Raw genomic sequence first — 7,884 nt, forward strand, 5'->3', positions numbered from 1 at the left:
TCATTTTGGGTTTTTAAATTCAGTCCTCAGGGTTTTTTTTTGTTGTTGTTGTTGTTGTGTTTTTATTTTTTTATTTTTTAGTTGTCAATGGACCTTTATTTTACTTATGTATATGTAGTGCTGAGACTCGAACCCATTGTGTTGAACATGCTAGGCAAGCAAGCACTCTACTACTGAGCTATAACTCCAGCCCAAGGTTTTTAATACTTGAGAATTCTTTCCTATTTTTGCAGGCTCCTTGTAATTGAAGTCAGTTCTCACTTTAAGCAAATTTCCACTCAAATATGTAAGTACAATTTGGAATTACAAGCATTTTTTTTCCATTTCTTGTGATTTTATTTTTTCAATGTTCAGTTGCTTTGATTATCTTAGTTTTTACTATTATATCTTTGCTTCTTCATTTTTTATTCATTTTCTATGAGAAAAACTCTCCGTTTAGCATAGGTTGCTAAATTGCTTTTATCTTTCAGAGAATTCTATTCTCATTCTTTATTACCTGTTCTTCTCCAGGCTACCCTGTGGGTCCCTCAGATCCTGGGCTTCCTTCCCAAGCTCCAGAACCACATATCTAGCTGCAGTTCTTGGAGATCTCTGCCTGTTTCAGAGACATCCAAGCAAAACATGTTAAGACCTTTCTAATTCTTCCCTTCTTCGGAGACTCTTTCTACTTCCTGTCTTTGCAAATTGGTACCTGTATAAACCTGGATATTTGTCCCACATTTATGGGACAAATAAATTTTTATTTTGTAGGATCAGTTCTTCTTTTTAGGAGTTGACAAACATGTACGTTTTGTTTGTTTGTTTTGTTTTTACAGTGTTGGGGATCAAACCCAGGGCCTCACATATTGTAGGCAAATGCTCTTACCATTGAGCTATATTCCCAGCCCAGCAAACATTTTTTGTAAAAAGCCATCCAGACACCAGATATTTTAGGATTTGTGAATAAATAAAATCAAGGATGTTATGTAAGCATACTAAGCAAGAGACAGAAAAAATCCACCAATTTTTTTTTTTTTTTTTTTTTTTTTTGCGGTACTGGGGATCGAACTCAGGGCCTTGTGCTTGCGAGGCAAGCACTCTACCAGCTGAGCTATCTCCCCAACCCAAAATCCACCAATTTTTTATTGATGAAATTCAAGATTGCCTGGCATGGTGACCCACGCCTATAATATTTGATTCTGGAGTCCAAGGTAGGAGGATTATAAGTTAAAGGCAAACCTGTGCAACTTAACAAGGCTCTAAGCAACTTAGTGAGACCTTGTCTCAAAAAATAAAAAGAACTGGGGATGTGGCTCAGTGGTAAAGCAACCCTCCCTGAGTTCAATCCCCAGTGCCACCCCCCTGGAAAAGAAAGAAATTTAAGAATATATAATAATGGTTTCATGTAGTGTTTTTTTGTTTGTTTTTTTTTTGGTACCAGGGATTGAACCCAGGGATGCTTTAAGCACTGAGCCACATCCCTAGCCCTTATTTAGAGACAGGGTCTTGCTGAGTTGCTTGGAGCCTCACTGATTTGCTGGGGTTGGCTTTGAATTCACAATCCTCCTGCCTCAGTTGTTGGAATTATAGGCATGCACCACCCTATGCAGCCAGTGTTTTGTAACACAGTTTTACTAACAAGAAAAATAGAATTCTTTTGAGGTGGATAATATTTTGCTTAGTTGAGTTTCTTTATTAGTATTTTCTGTCACCAAACTGTATTACAAATTGTCATCTGTTAAGCTAAAGTATCATGACCATTTACATATTTTGTCTTGAAAATGCCTTTCATATAGATAGGCACTATTATCAGTTCATAAGCATGTTTTTATTTGATTGGTGGTATTGAGGATTGAATCCAGGACTGCACACATACCACTGAGCTACATCACTAGCTCTTTTTATAAATTTTATTTTGAGACAGGGTCTTGCCGAATTGTCCAGGCTGGCTTCAAACTTGTAATCTTCATGCCTCAATCTCCCAAATAGCTGGGATTACAGGCATGTGCTGTTGTGCCTGGCTGGCATATGATTTCAGTTAATTTTGTTTTTTCCTTTGTAAGCCATTTATAGAGTTCTGTCTGATTCTTACTTTTTAGTGTGTCGTTACTAACAAATCTGTTTGAATTACTTCCAAAGACTTTGGAAGTAATTCAAACAAAGATTTGGTGAAGTCTTCTTAATTGTATACTTAGATTTTGAAACATGGAGATTTGACTTGCATTGAAGTTCAGAAAATGCTGCTAGTGTAACAGGGGTTCACTTGATGTTTTGACTATATCCCTTGTCGCTTTGAAACTTAAATTTTTTTTCTTTCTTTTTTTCCAACCTTTTCCCTGACCTCCCTGATCTTCTTTTCCCTAGACTTCTTCTCCCGGATAGTCTTTTCCCTGATCCTCTCCTTCCTGATTTCTTTTCCCTAATCTCATTTTCTCTGAAGCACCTCTTAAAAGTCCCCTGTTCCCCATGATGGGCCGAATCACACCCTTTGAGACAGGAGTTCCCTGTGTTTTCCTTTGTTAGCAAAGCAATAAACCATCTTTTTTCTTTTTCTCAAAACAATGTCCTCATTATTGGATTGGCATCGAGGACAAGGACTGAGCTTTCCAGCAACACTAGAATTATATAGTTTGAGCTTGGGAAATATGTCTGTTACACATTTGGAAATGAGATGGCACTTTAGTCTTCAACAACAACAACAAAACAACAACTCTTCCTGCCCCCCACCATTCGTCCTCCCTGTCCCCTTACTTGTGACTCTGATAATGTTAGTTGTTGAAATGGTAAGGATTAAGTTAATTAGTTGTTGAATGAAAGTATAAATTTTGCTTAAGTGCTTTTTGCTTTGTAATTTTAGGTTGAATTCATTAAGAGACATTATCAAACCTTTATAAAGTGTGAATTTATAGGGCCTTCAGTGTTTAATAGGTGTCAAGAGACATTCTCCTTCAGGAAAACTTCAATTTTAGTACTGAATTAAAAAGAATATAACAACAAATGTTTACTACTGGTAAGCCATTGGGTTATTGTATGGAAAGTCAAGTTAAGATATACAAATTCTGGCTGGGCATGGTGGCACACTTCTTTAATCCCAGCGGCTCAGGAGGCTGAGTCAAGAGGATCACCAAGCAGCCTCAGCAACGTAGTGAGGCCTAAAGCAACTCAGCGAGACTCTGTCTCTAAATAAAATATAAAAAGGGCTGGGGATGTGGCTCAGTTAAGCACCCTTGGATTCAATCACTGGTACCAAAAAAATTAAAAAATTAAAGATATTGAGATTCTTTTTCTGACTGTAATTTATGGAAATGAAAGAAACTCAGGATTACCACTGCTGGTTCAATTACATATGATAGTTGGAAAATTTGTTCAACAGAGTGTCTGAAGGATTATGGAAAATAATATTCCTATAAGACAACCCCTGAGAAAAACTGAAAGACAGTGTGACTGGGGAGGAGGGAGGGAAATTAGCCAAGCATTAAACCTTTCTTCTTTTCCAGAAATAAGGAGCCCTGAAGGAAAGAGGTGGTTTCTGAGTGCTAGGCCCTAAACTTTGACCTTCCCCCATTGCCAATTAGTACTGAATGGTGGCAGAGTAGATAGCAGAACTCTGGGAAACAATGAATCCCAGAAGAAGAAAACCAATGGTGGGATTTGAGTTTTCATCCCTTGGGATCTGAGCTCCTGTCTCCTCCTAGTAACCAGTTTCAAACTTTTTACAACTGCCTTCCTGAGTTAAAATTTTATCCTGCAAAACTAGTTCCCTGACTGTCTGATCAGCAGGTCTGCAGTCTCCAATGATTAAACCACCCTCACTGTAAACTATAAAACTCAAAGCCCTTCTGTAACCAAAGGCTATTTTTCTACCCAGAAAATGAGCCCTTACAATGCCTGATTGATTGACTCCACTGTGGAATAAAGGAAAACTTGCTGATCCGTTTGAGTTCTGCTTCTGTCCCAGTTACTTGTGTTTTCATAATGGTGCCGAAATCGTGTTGGTTATTTTTGCTTACAGTGCCTACTGATAAATAATACACTGAATAGCCATAGGAGTCAGGCACCTTATATTTTCATAGACTTTGTAAATTTATCCCCTTTAAGATTTTTCTTCCCCATAGATTTATATTACCATTAGCTGTGACATGTTAACAGATTCTGTTTCAGATTTTACTTCATTAGTATTTGCTCAACCTGTTTGAAAATATTCTTTCCTGTAATTCCATTTAGGCTATTTATCGGAACTAATTTTAATTGCTTCAAATTCACACTGACACTTTGAATAAACAATAACAACTGAAGAGTAATGTAACTTCTTCGGACTCAAAGGTCAAGGAAAACCACCTGATAATTTTACCTTGTTTTTTCAATTAACTAATTGTTTCAGGTGTTCTGAACTCTGAGCAACTCCTCTCACCAAAAGGCTAATAGTCCTAGAGAGGTCTGTTTTTGGAGGTGGGGTACATTTTTTTTTTTTCCTTTTTTGGTACTGAGGATTGAACCCAGGGGCACTTAACAACTGAACCACATCCCCAGTCCCGTTTTTAAATTTTTTATTTTGAGACAGGATCTCACTAAGTTGCCTAGGACCTCGCTAAGTTGCTGAGGCTGACCTTGAACTTGCAATCCTCCTGCCATTGCACCAAGCAAGGTACGTTTCTTCAGCTGTTTTTACCTACTTTGATTTAATTCACCATTGGTAAATTGCTTTCTTCATTGGCTAACAGATAAACCACTCAGAAATTCTGCTGTAATGAGATTATAGACTTTCTAATTTTTCTAACTGGCACTTTCCTGTGAGTTGTAAATACAGTGTTGAATGCTTAGCCTGGTAATGTCAGTCTATATAGTATTCTTTTTAGCATAGCTATGTTGTCATTAAAATATAAACAAAATGCTTTGCCACCTGATTACATAAGAAAATTATTCATACTCCACTGTGCCTTCAAAATATGGTGGCCAGCTAAGTGCAGTGGTGCATGCCTGTAACCCCAGCAGCTCTGGAGACTGAGGCAGAAGGATTGTGAGTTCAAACCCAGCCTCAGCAATTTAGGGAGGCCCTAAGCAACTTAGGGAGACCCTGTCTCTAAATAAAATGTTTAAAAAGGGCTAGGGATGTGGTTCAGTGGTTAAGAGCCCCTGGGTTCACTCCCTGGTACCAAAAATAAATAATAATAATAATCAAAATAAAATGTTCCAATATGGCTGTAAGTCTGGCACTCAAAATGCAGTTTATAACTACATATCTGTCTGTGATTTGTAGTGTGCCAAACAGCAGTGCAAAGCAATGAAGCTGCCACATACAATCTCTATGGCAGTTACTCAACTCCACTGTTGTGGTGTGAAGGCAGCTGTAAACAATATATAGTCAAGTAAGCATGTTTCTGTTCTAATAAAGTATTTATGGACACTGGGTTTGAACCTTTTATAATTTCACATATAATGTTTTTTAAAAGGTAAAAACCATTCTTAGTTTGCAGCTATAAAAGGTTAAGCTATGCTTGGCTTATACTGTGTTGACTGCTATCTTTTTTTACTATAGATGGTCATCTTGCTCTTTGTTCTTTGCCCCTAGTTTTCCTCTTTAATCCATTCTCGACAAGTCTTTTTTTTTTTTTGCAGTGCTGGGGATAGAACCCAGGGCTTTTACACGTGTTGGGCAAGTTCTTCATCTCTGAACCACATCCCCAACCCTCTATACTAGTCGTAAAATCCTCGCTTCTAAAATGCAAATCTGGATATTGAATTCCAGTGCTCCTCATTACTCACAGCTGTGATCTTGAAGTGGCAATATATGTTAGTACTTAAAGTCTCTGGGTATTTTGGAAGGAAATACTTCCATATCTATTTACGTGTATTTGCACCTAAAATAAATTTCATAGTACATGTATGTGCTTCATGAAAAAAATATCTTAGATACTCCCCCACAATAGAAATCAGTCTCAAATTACTTAAAATCTTGCTCCTGATTTTGCTTATGAATCTTTATCTTAATATAGCTAATTCTTTAACCCCAAAACAGTGCTATTTGTTGTTACTTTAGGTTGCCTTGTGTTTTCAGTGCCTCCAAGACTGTCCTTTGTTGACCCAGAATAACCATAAGAACATGTGGTTGATATGTAAGGACTCAGAGCTTTATTTCCTTAAAGTAGCCTCATACAGTACAAAATAGAATTTAACACTTGTCTCCCTGTGCATCCATTACATTTTAGATCCTTTCAGCATTTCTACTGTTGTAAAAGCTTATTGTAGGTGTGTGTATTTTCCCTTATTTCTTTTTTTCAAGGAGACAGGATCTTGCTATGTTGCCTGGGCTGGTCTTGAATTCCTGGCCTCACACAGACCTCCTACTTCAGCTTTTGAGAGGCTGAAACTGCAGAGGCATGCCACTGTGTCCATCAGGTATGTGTTTTTAACTGTCTCAATTTTATGATGAGCTCTTTGTGAGCAGGATTTTTAAAAATTCATTTTTACAATTTCAGAAAGTGAGACAATTCCAGGCACATTGAGGAGCCTCATTTTTTTTTTTCATGAATCAAAGATTAGCATATGGATAGGGTATTTCTGTTATTTTTACCACAACATAAAATGCCAAATAAATTTCTGAGTAACGTGTGCTGTGTGTGACATGTTCTCTTCATGTGTTAATAGTGAATACAACAAGGTTTTAGGTTTCAAGCATTGCATGCTGTTCAGTTCTGCTTGTTGTAGAATGAATACAAATATAATTTTAAGGGACCAGTGTTATTCAGGGTTGTGGCTATAGGCTTCTTCAAAGAAGAGTGGCAGCACCTGAACCCTGCTCGGAGGACCTTGTACAGGGAGATGATTCTGAAGAACTACAACCACCTCATCTTGGTCGGTAAGGATTGTGTTTTGTGTAATTTCAAATAAAATTTCTCTTCTTAAAGCTGCTGGTCTATGTCATCCTTTATAGCGATTATTGATGGGGGGTGGGTACCAGGGTTTAAGCCAAGGGGTTCTTTACCACTGAGTTACATCCTCAGCCCTTTTTATTTTTATTTTGAGTCAGGGTCTTGCTTAGTTGCTGAGGGTGGCTTTGAACTTGGAATCCTCCTGCCTCAGCCTCCCACATCACTGGGATTACAGGCATGAGCCACCACACCCAACTAGATTAATGATTTTTAGGTTGAAATACAGAATTCAGTGCTAACCCCTGTGCCGTAGGTCTTATCCCTTTTGGTTTAGAAATAACATTTCCTCTGCTCTTCCTGTGAAAAGTTTAAATGGCTCCATTGTCATATAGATCCTGAAGCTGTACTTTTCTCCTTTAGGGATCCTGAAACCCAGAAACCTGGCCCAAGTCTTGTGTTATTTCTCATTTGTAGGGTATTGTGTCACCAAGACAGAGGTGGTCTTCATGTTGGAGCAAGGAGAGGAGATGAGAACATTAGAATCCTCAAGCCAGAGGCATCCAGATATTCTGGTCCCTTCAAGTGTTAACCCTTTGGAGTTTTTCAGGATTTGATTTCCTTCATCCCTCCCTCCTTCCCCTGCCCCCTTCCTTCCTCCCTTCCTCCCTCCCTCCCTCTTCTTTTATGGTACTGGGATTTGAACCCTCAGCCTAGCACATGTTATTTATTTATTTATTCCCAGCCCTTAAAATTTTTTTTTGAAATAGGTTCTTCCTAAATTGCTTTGGCTGGCCTCCAACTTGCAGTCCTGCTGTTTTATCCTGAGGAGTTGGAATTACAGGTGTTTGCCAACACACCTGGCAGGAATTTGGTATTTAAAGGTACCACTTTCAAAGAAGCTGAGAATAACTGGCCTATATTCTTCAGATGCACATCACATATTTACAGATAATGTTCTCAGATTTGAACATGTTTGGGTTTTTCTTTAAAAATTTTAGACATATTTATAATTCTTAGCCTTATAAAATCCAATTCT

At 38.0% G+C, this 7,884-nt stretch overlaps 1 long non-coding RNA gene across 2 annotated transcripts; it reads left to right on the forward strand.

Annotated features, from left to right (window-relative positions):
- Window positions 1–4,572: 4,572 nt before the first annotated feature.
- Window positions 4,573–7,553, forward strand: LOC124985418 (uncharacterized). 2 transcript variants are annotated; one of them, XR_007108857.1, is made up of 4 exons: window positions 4,573–4,624; window positions 6,260–6,375; window positions 6,456–6,835; window positions 7,323–7,553. It is a non-coding gene; the product is annotated as an uncharacterized LOC124985418 (long non-coding RNA). The 2 variants fall into 2 exon arrangements; XR_007108856.1 differs by having other exon boundaries at window positions 6,260–6,835.
- The last annotated feature ends 331 nt before the right edge of the window (window positions 7,554–7,884 follow it).

Source organism: Sciurus carolinensis, chromosome 5 (assembly GCF_902686445.1).
Source record: "Sciurus carolinensis chromosome 5, mSciCar1.2, whole genome shotgun sequence".
Classification (NCBI taxonomy): Eukaryota; Metazoa; Chordata; class Mammalia; order Rodentia; family Sciuridae; genus Sciurus; species Sciurus carolinensis.